General features: G+C 32.1%; 8 non-coding genes across 8 annotated transcripts; all 8 read left to right on the top strand.

Moving 5' to 3' along the window:
- The first annotated feature begins 14,841 nt into the window (after positions 1–14,841).
- TRNAR-UCG (transfer RNA arginine (anticodon UCG)) lies at positions 14,842–14,914 on the top strand. Its single transcript has one exon. It is a non-coding gene; the product is annotated as a tRNA-Arg (tRNA).
- A 129-nt stretch (positions 14,915–15,043) lies between these two features.
- On the top strand, positions 15,044–15,116 carry TRNAR-UCG (transfer RNA arginine (anticodon UCG)). Its single transcript has one exon. It is a non-coding gene; the product is annotated as a tRNA-Arg (tRNA).
- A 129-nt stretch (positions 15,117–15,245) lies between these two features.
- TRNAR-UCG (transfer RNA arginine (anticodon UCG)) lies at positions 15,246–15,318 on the top strand. Its single transcript has one exon. It is a non-coding gene; the product is annotated as a tRNA-Arg (tRNA).
- Positions 15,319–15,451: 133 nt separating this feature from the next.
- TRNAR-UCG (transfer RNA arginine (anticodon UCG)) lies at positions 15,452–15,524 on the top strand. Its single transcript has one exon. It is a non-coding gene; the product is annotated as a tRNA-Arg (tRNA).
- Positions 15,525–15,657: 133 nt separating this feature from the next.
- TRNAR-UCG (transfer RNA arginine (anticodon UCG)) lies at positions 15,658–15,730 on the top strand. The gene has a single exon. It is a non-coding gene; the product is annotated as a tRNA-Arg (tRNA).
- A 133-nt stretch (positions 15,731–15,863) lies between these two features.
- TRNAR-UCG (transfer RNA arginine (anticodon UCG)) lies at positions 15,864–15,936 on the top strand. Its single transcript has one exon. It is a non-coding gene; the product is annotated as a tRNA-Arg (tRNA).
- A 133-nt stretch (positions 15,937–16,069) lies between these two features.
- Positions 16,070–16,142, top strand: TRNAR-UCG (transfer RNA arginine (anticodon UCG)). Its single transcript has one exon. It is a non-coding gene; the product is annotated as a tRNA-Arg (tRNA).
- A 133-nt stretch (positions 16,143–16,275) lies between these two features.
- On the top strand, positions 16,276–16,348 carry TRNAR-UCG (transfer RNA arginine (anticodon UCG)). The gene has a single exon. It is a non-coding gene; the product is annotated as a tRNA-Arg (tRNA).
- Positions 16,349–17,140: the final 792 nt, after the last annotated feature.

Raw genomic sequence — 17,140 nt, 5'->3', positions numbered from 1 at the left:
TATATAATTCTTTTACTAATCCAGTCAAATTTAAATAATATAAAATGTCTAGATCTGTTTAATACAGATTATCACAAATATTATTACAAATATGCAAATTAGATATGAGATTGGTCACTAGGAAATCTCCCGCCAAGATAAAAATAGCTTTCGGTCACGTGTTCACCAAGAAATATGTTTAAAATTTAATTTTTCAGCTTACATAAACCGTACAATAAATGAGTATTTCTTCGAAAGAAGTCGATATACACGAATAAATAATAATTATTTAATAATGCTTTTATCCATTTTAAATTGATATTGTAAAAATTAAGCCATTTAATCTGTGTGGCTTTTATAATTTAGAGTTTCCGAGTATTTTACTGTGAAATTCAATTTAGTAAACAGAAACAAAGTTAGGTTATTAAGTATAAACAGCACAATACGATAATTTATACGTAAGTTGAGTGTAAATACAGAAAAAAAATCGAATTATATCAAAGATGGGAGAAACAAGCTTACATCCCCAGAACAGAGCTTATAATTCGTTGTTATTTTCAGCCTGTTTCTACTTCGACTGTTTTTTGTTGGTAAAAAGTTAATGTTTTAAGATGTTCTTAGTGAAGAAACATAAAAGTATCGAAATATAATATTCACACACACAAAAATATTCATGTATGTCGACATTAGAAATTTGAAATCAATTATAGAATGTCCTGGATAGAGATATCGTGTGATTGTCTGTTTCTTCTGTCTTATTTTGTTTTTCTACGTGAAAATAAGATATCTTTTATAACTATTGATAATATAAACATTTTGTTTCTTTATATATTACTTCAATTACAGCTGCAAACTTTAACACATGGAGCATGTGAGAAAGTATTATTGTATAGATTATTACATTTTTATGAATACACCTGAGACTCGTGACAATATAGGCCTATATTAACCTACTTTAAGTGTCAATATTTTATTTAGAATCATTTTAAACGTTATTATTACATCAAATTATGAAATGGAATGTTCCAAGTATAGGAGTAAGAGGGAGGGGAAAGAAGCCATGCGTGGGGAAAAAATGAGTTTTTATCTAAATTATAATAAAATTTACTTATATTTACGAGAAATATTGATAATTTTCTTCTGGAGAAATGTATCTTGATAAAATTAATTATCTATATGAATGAAACTTTCAATAATACATTAGATACAATGACTGACGTTCCTTTCTTACCCTTTCTGTAGTATGTCTTATTATTAAACATACTTTCCTAGATTATAATGTGTAAAAAAAAAAAAATGGAAAATTCTGTTAATTTGTAAACGCAGATACTATCACATAACAAGCATACTGTATCCTCTCTATATTTAAAGTCAGTTATTCGCGTTTGAATTTTTCTAAATAAACCCGTTTAATCCGTAATTTATTTGACAGAAAGAAATTGTTTATGGCCGTATTTCATTTATATAATGTTTTTCTCGTGATATTATTTCTAATATCGGAAAAAAATATACATTTCTAATATGGACATACATCAATATTTTTAATTCTGAATATTATATTTCGATACTTTTATCTTTCTTCACTAACAACAAAGTACTTTTATTTTAAAAAAATAAGTTTTTACCAACAGAAAACAGTCAAAGTAGGAACAGGCTGAAATTGACAACAAATTATAAGCTCTGTTCTAGGGATGTAAGCTTGTTTGTCCCCATCTTTGATATAATTCGTTTTTTTCTTTATTTTCACTCAATTTACGTAAAAATTATTCTATTGTCCTGTTTATAACTAATAGCTTGTCTTTGTTTCTGTTTACTAAATGGAATTTCACAGTAAAATATTCGGAAACTAAATTATAAAAGCCAAACAAATTAAATAGCTTAATTTTTACAATATCCACTTAAAATGGATAAAAGCATTATTGTATATTTATTATTTATTCGTGCATATCGACGTCTTTCGAAGAAATAATCATTTATTGTAGAGTTTTTATAAGCTGAAAATTATTCTGTTGTCTTTGATGAAATTTGTTACAATTTACTCATTTTTACAGAAACATTAAATTTTAAACGATGACATTAGTTAAAATGTATTAATTTGTACACAAACATTAAATTTAAGGCGTATTTCTTGGTGATCACGTGACCGAAAGCTATTTTTATCTTGGCGGGAATTTTCCCACAGTGATCTTTGTCATATCTAATTTGCATATTAATGATAGTACATTACTAATCTTTATTAAACAGATCTAGACATTTTATATTATTTAAATTTGACTGGATTAGTAAAATAATTATATAAAAGTTTTCAGTATTTTGCAGGAAACTTCAATCCAGATGACGTAAGAGTCATCCATGGTTCGCGGGAGAATTTGCGCGATGATCTTTTTTATATCTTATTTGCATAATTATAATGGAAAATTATTAATCTTTATTAAACAGATCTAGTTATTGTGTATTAATTAAATTCATCGGATTTTATGAAAGAATTTTGAAAAACTTTTAGCTTTTATTCAAAAACTTTTCGTCATGTGATGAAATTATTCACAGGTGCATTAAAATATGAATCAGTTCGTGGGAAAATTTTGTACAGTGGAGTCTGGTGTATCTGTGTTTCTGGTTTTTTCGAAGTTCACTGCGAGAATTTTTTATTACGTGGATTCGTACATTTTGCGTTATTTTTAACGGATAAAAGGTGGAAATTTTACTCTGAATATAGAACTTGTTTTTCAGAATATGCTACTTTACAAAAAGAAAAGTTGAAAATAATTTATTTTTCAACAATTTGGGAAAACTGACTTTTGGATATAACATATGGATTTACATGAAAGTATGTATTATTGGGCTACTAATTTATTTATGTTTATGTGTATTGTTGTACTGTAACTTACTTTGTTTTACTATGTTAGAGAAAGTAGGTCACACGTTGGATTTCTGACATAAAACTGTCGGCTTTTTCAGAGTGAAGCGGACCTTCTCAATGAAGTGTGTTTTAGGGAAGTTGTGCATTTTTTTTTCTGATGCATGCCAATGATGAAAATTGTTTTTAAAATTAAATATCGATCAATGACGATAACATATGTTATAAATGTGAAAATGAATATAAAAATATTTCTACATTTCTTTATTGTTTTGTTGTTTCTTATAGATTAATTCATTTAAATTTATTATATGTGAAGTAAGTTTATTTACAAAATTCTAATATTTTAATCCGCTTTAATATTTCGGTGTAAATTTGAACAACGAATTTTAAAATTTTAAATAAAAGATATACTGAAATTTTCTTTTATTTACAATGATTACGTCACTTCTACAGAAAGTAGAACACGAGACGACCTTCACCCACATTTCAGTCTGGGGGGAAAGGCCGCCAGTTGTAGTCATAACAACCTTTACGTCTTCTATTGTTGTGGATGAAATTCGTTAACTGTCAATTACATTTTCTTGAATTTGATTCGCAGGTTGGAAAAAATCGTCATTACTTAAATGCCTAAAACTTTAAAAAATTTTATAAAATTGAAAATAAATTCAAAAGTTTTGAAAAAATCGTATCGGATGGAAAATCAAAAAAGAATTTAATATAAATTTGAAAAAAAAAATTTTAGCAAAAAATTACCGCGAAAAAAATTCATATATAAAAAAATTATGTGACAATAAAGAACGATTTTTTCTTTACAAGACGTAACTGTTTAAAAATTTTTTTTCCTAAACGGAAACGAGAAAAACGCGTGGGAAAATTCTTAAAAAAACTCCCACGGTTTATCTCCACAACTAACTGGTAGAGCCGAGTACGACAATTTACAAAATCGAAAGTTCGTATATCGTAATATTATAAAAAAACTACATCGAAACATACAAAGTCACCTAATTTACTTAAATTCAGTTCATTATACAACTGTCGATACTCTTGCCTTCCTCAGTTTCCTCAAACAAAATTCGAAAACTTCAATTAATCCTATAAATATTTAAGCGCCATTACTATTCGAATTAACTGTAATTACAAATATAAATGAAAAATATTTTCGACATAAACCCTAGGCAATAATTATCAAAACAAAATTCTTCAAGTATAAATTTTTCTGTATAAATGTCAGCGATCCAATGTGTGACCTACTTTCTCTAACGTAGTAAAACAAAGTAAGTTGCAGTACAACAATACACATAAACACAAATAAATTAGTAGCTCAATAATACATACTTTCATTTATATCCATATGTTATATCCAAAAGTCAGTTCTCCCAAATTGTCGAAAAATAAATTATTTTCAACTTTTCTTTTTGTAAAGTAGCATATTCTGAAAAACAAGTTCTATATTCAGCGTAAAATTTCCACCTTTTATCCGTTAAAAACAACGCAAAATGTACGAATCCACGTAATAAAAAATTATCGCAGTGAACTTCGAAAAAACCAGAAACACAGATACACCAGACTGCACTGTACAAAATTTTGCCACGAACTGATTCATATTTTAATGCACCTGTGAATAATTTCATCACATGACGAAAAGTTTTTGAATAAAAGCTAAAAGTTTTTAAAAATTCTTTCATAAAATCCGATGAATTTAATTAATACACAATAACTAGATCTGTTTAATAAAGATTAATAATTTTCCATTATAATTATGCAAATTAGATATAAAAAAGATCATCGCGCAAATTCTCCCGCGAACCATGGATGACTCTTACGTCATCTGGATTGAAGTTTCCTGCAAAATAGTGAAAATTTTTATATAATTATTTTACTAATCCAGTCAAATTTAAATAATATAAAATGTCTAGATCTGTTTAATAAAGATTAGTAATGTACTATCATTAATATGCAAATTAGATATGACAAAGATCACTGTGGGAAAATTCCCGCCAAGATAAAAATAGCTTTCGGTCACGTGATCACCAAGAAATACGCCTTAAATTTAATGTTTGTGTACAAATTAATACATTTTAACTAATGTCATCGTTTAAAATTTAATGTTTCTGTAAAAATTAGTAAATTGTAACAAATTTCATCAAAGACAACAGAATAATTTTCAGCTCATAAAAACTCTACAATAAATGATTATTTCTTCGAAAGACGTCGATATGCACGAATAAATAATAAATATACAATAATGCTTTTATCCATTTTAAGTGGATATTGTAAAAATTAAGCTATTTAATTTGTTTGGCTTTTATAATTTAGTTTCCGAATATTTTACTGTGAAATTCCATTTAGTAAACAGAAACAAAGACAAGCTATTAATTATAAACAGGACAATAGAATAATTTTTACGTAAATTGAGTGAAAATACAGAAAAAAACAAATTATATCAAAGATGGGGACAAACAAGCTTACATCCCCAGAACAGAGCTTATAATTTGTTGTCAATTTCAGCCTGTTCCTACTTCGACTGTTTTATGTTGGTAAAAAGTTAATGTTTTAAGATGTTCTTAGTGAAGAAACATAAAAGTATCGAAATATAATATTCACACACACAAAAATATTTATGTATGTCGACATTAGAAATTTAAAATCAATTATAGAATGTCCTGGATAGAGATATCGTGTGATTGTCTGTTTCTTCTGTCTTATTTTGTTTTTCTACGTGAAAATAAGATATCTTTTATAACTATTGATAATATAAACATTTTGTTTCTTTATATATTACTTCAATTACAGCTGCAAACTTTAACACATGGAGCATGTGAGAAAGTATTATTGTATAGATTATTATATTTTTATGAATACAACTGAGACTCGTGACAATATATATTAACCTACTTTAAGTGTCAATATTTTATTTAGAATCATTTTAAACGTTATTATTACATCAAATTATGAAATGGAATGTTCCAAGTATAGGAGTAAGAGGGAGGGGAAAGAAGCCATGCGTGGGGAAAAAATGAGTTTTTATCTAAATTATAATAAAATTTACTTATATTTACGATAAATATCGATAATTTTCTTTTGGAGAAATGTATCTTGATAAAATTAATTATCTATATGAATGAAACTTTCAATAATACATTAGATACAATGACTGACGTTCCTTTCTTACCCTTTTTGTAGTATGTCTTATTATTAAACATAGTTTCCTAGATTATAATGTGTAAAAAAAAAATGGAAAATTCTGTTAATTTGTAAACGCAGATACTATCACATAACAAGCATACTGTATCCTCTGTATATTTAAAGTCAGTTATTCGCGATTGAATTTTTCTAAATAAGCCTGTTTAATCCGTAATTTATTTGACAGAAAGAAATTGTTTATGGCCGTATTTTATTTATATAATGTTTTTCTCGTGATATTATTTCTAATATCGGAAAAAAATATACATTTCTAATATGGACATACATCAATATTTTTAATTCTGAATATTATATTTCGATACTTTTATCTTTCTTCACTAACAACAAAGTACTTTTATTTTAAAAAAATAACTTTTTACCAACATAAAACAGTCAAAGTAGGAACAGGCTGAAATTGACAACAAATTATAAGCTCTGTTCTGGGGATGTAAGCTTGTTTGTCCCCATCTTTGATATAATTTGTTTTTTTCTGTATTTTCACTCAATTTACGTAAAAATTATTCTATTGTCCTGTTTATAATTAATAGCTTGTCTTTGTTTCTGTTTACTAAATGGAATTTCACAGTAAAATATTCGGAAACTAAATTATAAAAGCCAAACAAATTAAATAGCTTAATTTTTACAATATCCACTTAAAATGGATAAAAGCATTATTGTATATTTATTATTTATTCGTGCATATCGACGTCTTTCGAAGAAATAATCATTTATTGTAGAGTTTTTATGAGCTGAAAATTATTCTGTTGTCTTTGATGAAATTTGTTACAATTTACTAATTTTTACAGAAACATTAAATTTTAAACGATGACATTAGTTAAAATGTATTAATTTGTACACAAACATTAAATTTAAGGCGTATTTCTTGGTGATCACGTGACCGAAAGCTATTTTTATCTTGGCGGGAATTTTTCCACAGTGATCTTTGTCATATCTAATTTGCATATTAATGATAGTACATTACTAATCTTTATTAAACAGATCTAGACATTTTATATTATTTAAATTTGACTGGATTAGTAAAATAATTATATAAAAATTTTCACTATTTTGCAGGAAACTTCAATCCAGATGACGTAAGAGTCATCCATGGTTCGCGGGAGAATTTGCGCGATGATCTTTTTTATATCTAATTTGCATAATTATAATGGAAAATTATTAATCTTTATTAAACAGATCTAGTTATTGTGTATTAATTAAATTCATCGGATTTTATGAAAGAATTTTTAAAAACTTTTAGCTTTTATTCAAAAACTTTTCGTCATGTGATGAAATTATTCACAGGTGCATTAAAATATGAATCAGTTCGTGGCAAAATTTTGTACAGTGCAGTCTGGTGTATCTATGTTTCTGGTTTTTTCGAAGTTCACTGCGATAATTTTTTATTACGTGGATTCGTACATTTTGCGTTGTTTTTAACGGATAAAAGGTGGAAATTTTACGCTGAATATAAAACTTGTTTTTCAGAATATGCTACTTTACAAAAAGAAAAGTTGAAAATAATTTATTTTTCGACAATTTGGGAGAACTGACTTTTGGATATAACATATGGATATAAATGAAAGTATGTATTATTGAGCTACTAATTTATTTGTGTTTATGTGTATTGTTGTACTGCAACTTACTTTGTTTTACTACGTTAGAGAAAGTAGGTCACACATTGGATTTCTGACATAAAACTGTCGGCTTTTTCAGAGTGAAGCGGACTTTCTCAATGAAGCGTGTTTTAGGGAAGTTATGCTTTCTTTTTCTGATGCATGCCAATTGTGAAAATTGTTTTTAAAATTAAATATCGACCAATGACGATAACATATGTTATAAATGTGAAGATGAATATAAAAATATTTCTACATTTTTTGTTGTTTTCTTAAAAATTAATTTATTTAAATTTATTATATGTCAAGTAAGTTTATTTACAAAATGCTAATATTTTAATTCGCTTTAATATTTCGGTGTAAATTTGAACAAGGAATTTTAAAATTTTAAATAAACGATATACTGAAATTTTCTTTTATTTACAATGATTACGTCACTTCTACAGAAAGTAGAACACGAGACGACCTTCACCCACATTTCAGTCTGGGGAGGAAAGGCCGCCAGGCGTCGTAGTTGTAAACGTAACAACTTTTACGTCATCTATTGTTGTGGATGAAATTTGTTAACTGTCAATTACATTTTCTTGAATTTGATTCGAAGGTTAAAAAAAATCGTCATGACTTAAATGCCTAAAACTTTAAAAAATTATATAAATTTAAAATAAATTAAAAACTTTTGAAAAAATCGTATCGGATAAAAAATCAAAAAAAGAATTTAATATAAATTTGAAAAAAATAATTTTTAGCAAAAAATTACCGCGAAAAAATTCACATATAAAAAAATTATGTAACAATAAAGAACGATTTTTTCTTTACAAGACGTAACTGTTTAAAATTTTTTTGTCCTAAACGGAAACGAGAAAAACGCGTGGGAAAATTCTTGAAAATTTTCCCACGGTTTACCTTTACAACTAACTGGTAGCGCAGCGTCCGACAGTTGCACTGTTAAAAGGATATTAGTGCTCTCGACCTTTTTTTTGGCAAAGAAATTTTACACCCCGAATGGCACTGCTAATAATAGACAGATGTCATCATCTCTCGAAATACAATATCCTTTTAATTTCGCTGTCCATAGCCCGACACGTGTTACACAGCCATCTTGTATTATTTTGCACGCGTGAGATTGTGAAATCTCTCTTATGACTGGATCTAGTTTCAAAAACTCTCTTGAATCGATCGCGAATAAACTCGTTTCGGTCGAGATAGATCGCACCAAGGCATAGTCCCCGACCTTGCTCACAATCTAGATTGAAATGCTCGGTGCGAACGGGGTATAACGCTCTAGTTTAGTAGTGTTACAGAGTATAATACGTATATTTCAATATATTTTTTAAAAGAAAAAAACCACTGAGAAATGTTACGTGTTAAGGTTCGGGAAACTGAAAATTTTAACATCGGGTTCGGCCGAACCTGTGCAAACCTGCTGAATATCACCACTGGATGTAGCTTAATCCATGAATCTGGTTGTTGGCTTTACTTGGGCTCGATTCATTGAAATAAGAAAACAACACTCTATTAGCTAACCTTTCAAGTGAATTCTACTTATGTGTCTCAACCTGCGTCTACGGCAGTCTCCCACTCTGGAAACCCAAAATCGAATCCCGACAAATTGGAATAACCTCATGAAGTTTTCGGGAGGTGGTCAGTAAAGACTTGTCAAGCTCCATCTCTCGAAACCTGGAAGCCTCGTTGTGGGCCTGACCAAACCCATAACGAACTTGCTAAAAAAATCAACTGTTTGCCCATGGGGAAAACAGTTGAAAAATCCATGGAGTAGAGTGTGGATTGATAAAGTGTTTCGCATTACGTGGTATATTGTGTATGCTAGAGGATTACATTTGTATGTCAATCTTATGCCATTTTTTTCGTATTTGCTTATATGTTGTATATAGGTTTATTTTAGTTAAAGACAACGAATAAATCTTGTAAGGAGTCGCGAGTTTTTTTGTTGCGAAACGATTCAATAAGCTTTATTATATAACTTTTTGTTTGTTTAACCAATGTCATTTTGCCATTTTTTTTCAATCCATTTTTCTATTTTTTTGTTTAATTAATATCACTTTGCCACACACGAGTAAACATACGTTGATAAATTGCTACAAGTTTGCGTGGCCTAACGAATAAGGCGTCTGACTTCGAATCAAAAGATTGCAGGTTTGAATCTTGTCGCGGACGGCGGCTGACTTTTAGTTCCAATGCATTGGATTATTTTTCTGCCATTCTTTTTCAATCCATTTTTCCGTTTTTTTTTGTTTAATTAATATCACTTTGCCTCACACGAGTATACATACGTTGATGGATTGCTACAAGTCTGCGTGGCCTAACAAAGGTTCAACCGCAATGTGAGTAGGACATAAAATGTCGTGCAATGCAACTGTCGAAGATTAAATTGTACGTGGCGAAAACCACCGTTCTTTATGTGACCAGGATATTCTGCGTTTATTGAATTTTCCAAATGACACGGACTGGAGAAACACGTTACTGTTAATTGTAGACCCCGGAAACGGACCGTACGACTATCAAGACTTTGTTCCTTCACTGAGTAGTGTTATCGACCTGAAAGACATTGTTCATTTTGGGGCAAGTATAGTTACTCATGTTTACATTATAGTAATGAAAACTGAAAATAGCGCAAATGCCTTACTGAATTTGAGAGAGATACAAGTAAAAGGTAAAAAGTGTCGAATAATTTCAATAAAAAACCGGAAAGTAGTGATCAACATACATTGGCTATTGCCAGTATTGTCACATGATTTAGTTAATAGACACTTTTTAAATTACGGAAAAATTTTAAAGTGCGAATTCTTAAAATCGTCGGTGCCCGGCTTGGAGCATGTCCTTACGAACAAAAGGCGAATATGGTTAGAGCTCAAACAGGGAATTAATACCGAAGATTTATCTTATTTTATAAGGGTGAAAGGTATGACTGGATCGGTTGTCATCGCGGGCAGGCCATTGCTATGTTATCGATGCAAACAATTTGGTCATATCAAAAGAAATTGTGTCGCGAAAAAATGCGAAACATGTAAAAAATTTGGATACTTAACCGAAAATTGTATTGGTAAAACGTATGCTTCGGCAACGACTGTCGAAAGCACGTGGGGTGCTGCTGTTGACAAAGAGCCGGATAACAATAAGGCAGGAAGCAAGGAGACAATGCCACCGTTATCAGCAACGGTTAAGCCCGCGGCATCTTCAAGTAAACAAAACAACAAAGAAGAATTTAACAAGAAACCATTAAGCGCTGACGAGAAGCAAAACTCCTCCGGAAGTGAGTCATCGCCTGAAAGCCCTCTTGATAAACAAAGGAAAAAACGAAGGAGGAAACTAAAGATTACTCCATCGGTCAAATATAATGAAAATAGGACTAGATCAGACACTCAAAAGGATTGTGATACGGCAGACATTGTCGTAACTACGAATAAATTCGAAGCTTTAAACACAATACATCAAGAAAAAATGGATTGCGAAAATTTAACCGCATCGGACGGAACCCTCTCGGGGGTAACCGAAAACGTGCCGACAACGGTTCGTAACAAACAAGAGGTTATGATTGTTCCCCCAAGATGCGAAGCATCCATCATAACTCTTAATGTAAACGGGCTCAACGTTCACCACAAACAGGACCTTTTAGTACAGTATTTGTTGCAGAACAACATAGATGTGGCTCTGTTGCAAGATACCAGACTTAGTGACAACTGGAATGCCACCGTGTTTAAAAATAGAATTCATAATCATTTTAACTCTGTCTGGTCGAATGGAGACTCTAAAAGCAGAGGGGTGGTTATTTTAATTAAAAAAGATATTCAGATCATCTAGACCGCCAATGATAGCGAAAGTCGTATAACATTGTGTGATGTGGCTTGCTGTAGCGAGGTGGTGCGTATTATATCGGTGTACCTCCCGGCGAATAACTCGAAAAGTCGGTTAGAATTCCTTCCTAAACTGGAACAGTTACTGGACGTCCCTTTTGAGATAATCATTGGGGGAGATTATAACTTCGTAGAATCAGAACTGGACAGAATTGGCTCAACCTCAAACGAGCTAGAGAGGAAAAGATTCAAGCATCTAAAGGCAAAGCATGATTTGACGGACATATGGCACCACCTTTTCCCTAACAGAAGAGAGTACACGTATCATCAAAACAATGCTCACTCTCGGTTAGATAGGTTTTATGTATCTAAGAAAATTACTTTATGCACAATCTCTTCGGAAATAGAACCGTCCTATCTGTCCGATCACAGCTTCGTCAAATTATGGATTGACTTCTCTCTACAGGAGAAACTCGCTCCAGATAGATGGACTTATTGAAAATTTAACTCTTCCTTACTCAGAAACGTTGATTTTCTTGCTGAAACGACAACACAGATATTGAATCAAAAAGAGGAAAACTCCTTTAAATGGTGGCAACAATTTAAAAGTGCAATCAAAAGAATTGCCATTCAAATTGGTGCGCAAAGAAAGGCAGAAGCAAGATTGCGTCGCCTGAAGTTAATTGATGCACTAAAAGAAGCATATGCAAAGGAAATACTACACCCGGGAAGTCACATCGGTGAAATCGAAAATGCGAAACAAAAATTGAGGCTTATGCAGGAAAAAAAAATTGAAAGGCGCCTTCATTCGCTCTCGGGTAGAGCTTAATAGCATGGAAGAAAAACGAACTAAGCGCTTTTATCAGCTTGAAAAGAAGTGTTTTAAACGTAAAGCGATAAAAGAACTCAACATAAATGGTACTATCACCACTGATAAGGAAACTATCAGACTCATTTCTTAAACTACTACAAAGAGCTATTCTCAAAAAAGCAATACTTTCCAGAAAGTGCAACCAAATTTATCTCTCTGATGCCTGTGTTGTCGCATGACAAAAGCAGTTCATTAAATAACGACATCACGTACGACGAATGTTCTTTAATAGTAAGGTCTATGCCCAACAATAAAGCACCGGGCCCTTACGGCCTACCCGTGGAGTTCTACAAACAGTTTTTTCCAATCATTGGCAACAAGCTAGTGCAAATGCTTAACTCCATCATATCAGATGATCAGGTGCCAATAAACTTCAGCCAAGGAATAATAACGCTCATTCCGAAGTCGCAAAAAATGGCTGACCTAAAAGAAATCAATAATTGGAGGCCAATATCCCTATTAAACACGGATTACAAAATTCTAACAAGAATTCTTGCCAATAGGTTTCAAAAGTCATCTCAGGTCTCATTGATAGTGCGCAGACCTGTGGAATAAAAGAACGACGCATCCACACAAACATCCTCCTGACCCAGACTATCTACGACCTCATTGAAAATGACGTTGATTCGTGTTGCTTCCTTCAAATCGACTTAAGGCGAGCTTTCGATAACGTGTGTCATGAATACCTGTGGAAAATATTAGAACACTGCAACGTGGGGAAAAAATTTACAAGTTGAATAAAGCTATGTTATGAAAGTGCAAAGAGCCAGCTGCTGATTAACAAAAACCTGACTGATAAACTCGAAGTGGGCTGCTCTGTACGTCAGGGATGCCCCCTATCCATGCTGCTCTTCGTAACAAGTATAGAACCGTTATTTTGTTATATAAGGTCCAGTCCCTTGTTCTGTGGGTACCGCCCACCAAATAACAGAAACACAGAAATAAAATACGTGTCATATGCAGATGATATTACTCTTGTCCTAACGAGTTTGAATAGCATTGACAGGATAAAACCGCTTTTTCTAGATTTTGAACAAGCCTCCGGACCTGCAATTAATCCAAACAAATGTAAACGTCTTTGGATTGGGGCATGGACTGACTTACCTAATACTTATGGTGGGTTTACTTGGAATAACATGAACCTAAAAATCCTTGCGACGACAATAGGAACAAATACCAATGAGCAATGGAACGAAATAATCCAAAAAATAAATAAAGCTGTTTTTTGTTGGAGTGGAAGAAATCTCTCTTTGTTTGGAAAAGCAAAAATAGCAAACACTAAAATTCTAACGCCCTTCTGGTTTTTGTTGAAAACGCAACCTCTCACAAAAGTTGCAGCAAAAAGAATCAACAGAATAACAGCAAAATTCGTATGGTCGTCTAGCTACGAACCGATAAGAAGATCGACGATCCATAATGACACTGAAAATGGGGGTCTGGCCTTACTAGACGTATCTCTAAAAGCCATGGTTAGTAGAGTTACCTTAATCGATAATTTACACAAATATTCGCTCTGGACACCTATAGCAATAAGTCTATTGCAACCATTAATTCCGAACTTAATTGTAAGCACCAAAATATTAGAAAAAAGGTACAGAATACCGATGCTATTAAAAGAAGTAATACATTGCTATAAACACCTAACAAACTATTTTAATGACGAGATGATCTTTACAACAAAGCCCCAGAAACTATATTGGATGCTAGCAGATACTTTAATATCCAAACCCCAGGTAATAGAACTCGACCAACAATTGTTAAACAATAAAATAATAGACACCGTATTCAAATTGCCGATCTTCAACAGAGCAAAAAGTACTTATTGAAGGATTTATTATAACTGTCTTCAGACTAATGAATGGAAAACGAATAAAAGTTTGCAAAACAACAGCAATTGTCTGATTTGTAATAAATCTGAAACCACTCAGAATGCAATATTTGAGTGCACCCACACCTCTCAAATTTGGAAAGTCCTGAGGGAGAAAAGCAGCGTTTATATTCCACTTACCATTGGCGAAGTACGTAGACTAGAAATGTATAGATACTCTAAGCAGATGATTTCTATAATCATTACAGTAATCGACACAATATGGAAGAGCAGATGTTCGGCGTATTTTACAATGGTAACGCAAATAATAACGTTAAAAAAATGTAAAAGTAGATTGAACCAGTTAATCGAAACTGTAAACTATCAGAAAAATTTTGATAAATGGAAAAACCACCAACAATGGACAGAGACTGGGATAATAGCTTTAAGTAACGGTAGTTCCTGCTCGCCCAGTATTGATTGCAAAAGTCTCTGTATTAAAATATGATATTGTATTATATTGATAAATGTTCGATTATAGTAGTATAAGTATTGTACTGATATGATAACTATTGTATTATTGTCAGTCATATAACCAAGCGACATTTGTAATTGTAATTGTAAATTAATTCATAGCATATGATGTATATTAAGTAATTGAATAAATAAATATGTATAATAAAACAAAAAAAACAAAAAAAAAAAACAAAAAAAAAATCCGCGTGGCCTAACGGATAAGGCGTCTGACTTCGAATCAGAAGATTGCAGGTTCGAATCCTGTCGCGGACGGCGGATGACTTTTAGTTCCAATGCAGTGGAGTATTTTTCTGCCATTCTTTTTCAATCTATTTTTCCGTTTTTTTTAATTCATATCACTTTGCCACACACGAGTATACATACGTTGATAAATTGCAACAAGTCCGCGTGGCCTAACGGATAAGGCGTCTGACTTCGAATCAGAAGATTGCGGGTTCGAATCCTGTCGCGGACGGCAGATAACTTTTAGTTCCAATGCAGTGGAGTATTTTTCTGCCATTCTTTTTCAATCTATTTTTCCGTTTTTTTTAATTCATTTCACTTTGCCACACACGAGTATACATACGTTGATGGATTGCTACAAGTCCGCGTGGCCTAACGGATAAGGCGTCTGACTTCGAATCAGAAGATTGCAGGTTCGAATCCTGTCGCGGACGGCGGATGACTTTTAGTTCCAATGCAGTGGAGTATTTTTCTGCCATTTTGTTTCAATCCATTCCTCCGTTTTTTTTGTTTAATTAATATTACTTTGCCACACACGAGTATACATACGTTGATGGATTGCTACAAGTCCGCGTGGCCTAACGGATAAGGCGTCTGACTTCGAATCAGAAGATTGCAGGTTCGAATCCTGTCGCGGACGGCGGATGACTTTTAGTTCCAATGCAGTGGAGTGTTTTTCTGCCATTTTTTTTCAATCCATTCCTCCGTTTTTCATGTTTAATTAATATTACTTTGCCACACACGAGTATACATACGTTGATGGATTGCTACAAGTCCGCGTGGCCTAACGGATAAGGCGTCTGACTTCGAATCAGAAGATTGCAGGTTCGAATCCTGTCGCGGACGGCGGATGACTTTTAGTTCCAATGCAGTGGAGTGTTTTTCTGCCATTTTTTTTCAATCCATTCCTCCGTTTTTCATGTTTAATTAATATTACTTTGCCACACACGAGTATACATACGTTGATGGATTGCTACAAGTCCGCGTGGCCTAACGGATAAGGCGTCTGACTTCGAATCAGAAGATTGCAGGTTCGAATCCTGTCGCGGACGGCGGATGACTTTTAGTTCCAATGCAGTGGAGTGTTTTTCTGCCATTTTTTTTCAATCCATTCCTCCGTTTTTCATGTTTAATTAATTTTACTTTGCCACACACGAGTATACATACGTTGATGGATTGCTACAAGTCCGCGTGGCCTAACGGATAAGGCGTCTGACTTCGAATCAGAAGATTGCAGGTTCGAATCCTGTCGCGGACGGCGGATGACTTTTAGTTCCAATGCAGTGGAGTGTTTTTCTGCCATTTTTTTTCAATCCATTCCTCCGTTTTTCATGTTTAATTAATTTTACTTTGCCACACACGAGTATACATACGTTGATGGATTGCTACAAGTCCGCGTGGCCTAACGGATAAGGCGTCTGACTTCGAATCAGAAGATTGCAGGTTCGAATCCTGTCGCGGACGGCGGATGACTTTTAGTTCCAATGCAGTGGAGTATTTTTCTGCCATTTTTTTTCAATCCATTTCTTTGTTTTTAATTTAATTAACAGTAAATAAATTTTTTTCGTAAGTTTTGAAAACTTATGAATAGCATACAATTTTTTTCGTTACTAAAAGGACTATGTTTATTAAAGGAAATCGTTAATTTATTTTTAATCAATATATAATTAGTAATCACAATTAAAAGTACTGTATTATGCGTTAATATAATTTTTAAGTAAACCAGGGCGTTTTTACAAAGTATCGTTGTCATCTCAGCATTTCTGTTGAACTTATTAAAAATATCAACAATGTCTTCATTTTTATTTTTATTATAAATCATTTTTTATGGTTGACAAAATAAAAATATGATATTAATTGAAAATTTATTATAGAAAGCCCTCGTTTGTTCAGCGATTACAGAACGATTTTTTCATGAATTTGTGTTCGAATACCGAATATTTCGAATTAGAAACATTTCGAGTATTTAGATAAAACATATTTCATTTGTCATTTTTAAGAATTATTATTTACCTAAAGTTAAAAAAAATACCTATTATCACTTATCTAATAATGTTTAAATAAACTTTAGTAAATACAGTAGAGCGTCGAAAATCGGAATCAATTGGGGACTGGGGGTGTTCAGTTTAGTCATTTGTTCCCATTATTGACTTTGTACAAAAAAATATATTAACCTGTCCGATGTTCAAATTTTTCTCTCTTGCCTGTCGCTTCGTGTTGAATTTTTCTCCGTTGCGTGTCGCTTCGTGTTGAATT

The sequence above is a fragment of the Centruroides vittatus genome, unplaced genomic scaffold, assembly GCF_030686945.1.
Source record: "Centruroides vittatus isolate TY-2023 unplaced genomic scaffold, ASM3068694v2 contig_755, whole genome shotgun sequence".
In the NCBI taxonomy this organism is placed as follows: domain Eukaryota; kingdom Metazoa; phylum Arthropoda; class Arachnida; order Scorpiones; family Buthidae; genus Centruroides; species Centruroides vittatus.
The sequence above is the reverse complement of the archived record's forward strand: the minus strand, read 5'-3'. Positions and strand labels throughout refer to the sequence as shown.